Source organism: Lucilia cuprina, chromosome 5 (assembly GCF_022045245.1).
Source record: "Lucilia cuprina isolate Lc7/37 chromosome 5, ASM2204524v1, whole genome shotgun sequence".
Lineage (NCBI taxonomy): Eukaryota > Metazoa > Arthropoda > Insecta > Diptera > Calliphoridae > Lucilia > Lucilia cuprina.
The window spans coordinates 54,874,371-54,875,417 of record NC_060953.1 but is presented as its reverse complement, the minus strand read 5'-3'; positions in this window follow the sequence as shown (position 1 = coordinate 54,875,417).

The following is a 1,047-nucleotide window of genomic DNA, read 5'->3' as shown; positions in this document are numbered from 1 at the left end:
CAATTTTGAAACCATTTATCTATTTGTAATGTATCTTTTTTTATTACAAGCGTGTTTTCCAACTACCAGTTTTCAACATGTTGTACCTTAAAATCGACTTTGGCTTTTAGTTTTAATAATAGAAAAGAAGTACGAGCACTAAACGACACATGCCACAAAATGCATTTTTATGGATTTTTGTTTTATACATTTACATATTTTGTTAACTTAATGTTATAGAAATGTTTGAAGTTCTTCTGTGGTACTCATCATTAGTTGACATGATTTCCATATGTTAGACTTTTCTATTCTGCCCCATACAAAATGTGTGTATATATGTTTGTGTAAATCCTTTTAGGCATTCATAGATGGAAAGAGAACATCATTTTTATAATTTGTCCTTATGTTCATATTTGAAGCCTACACTTTAAATATTAGAATTTCCTCGTTTTGTTGTCAATTAATTTTTTTCATGGTTTTATGCAGATTAAAAGAGAATATTAAAATGCACTTTGAATAAAGTGGCAAATGTTGAAAGGTAAATTTTGCATTAGGTATTATATGGTGAGGGAGAAATTTGATATAATTTTAATATCTAAACGGTGCTAATTGTAATACTAATAGTATAGAGCATTTTTTCGACTATAACATAGTCTAGTTTATAGTCTAGTCTATAGAATGTTTTATATTCTAGACTATAGCTTAGTCTTATCTATAGTGTAGTCTCTAATCTAGTCTATTTTGTAGTCTATAGTCTAGTCTATAGTCTCGTCTCTAGTCTCGTCTATAGTCTAGGTTATAGTCTCGTCTATAGTCTAGTCTATAGTCTCATCTATAGTCTAGTCTATAGTCTAGTCTATAGTCTAGTCTATAGTCTCGTGTATAGTATATAGTCTAGTATATAGTCTAGTCTATAGTCTAGTCTATAGTTTAGTCTATTGTCTAGTCTATAGTCTAGTATATAGTCTAGTATATAGTCTAGTATATAGTCTAGTATATAGTCTAGTATATAGTCTAGTCTATAGTCTAGTATATAGTCTAGTCTATAGTCTAGTCTATAGTCTAGTC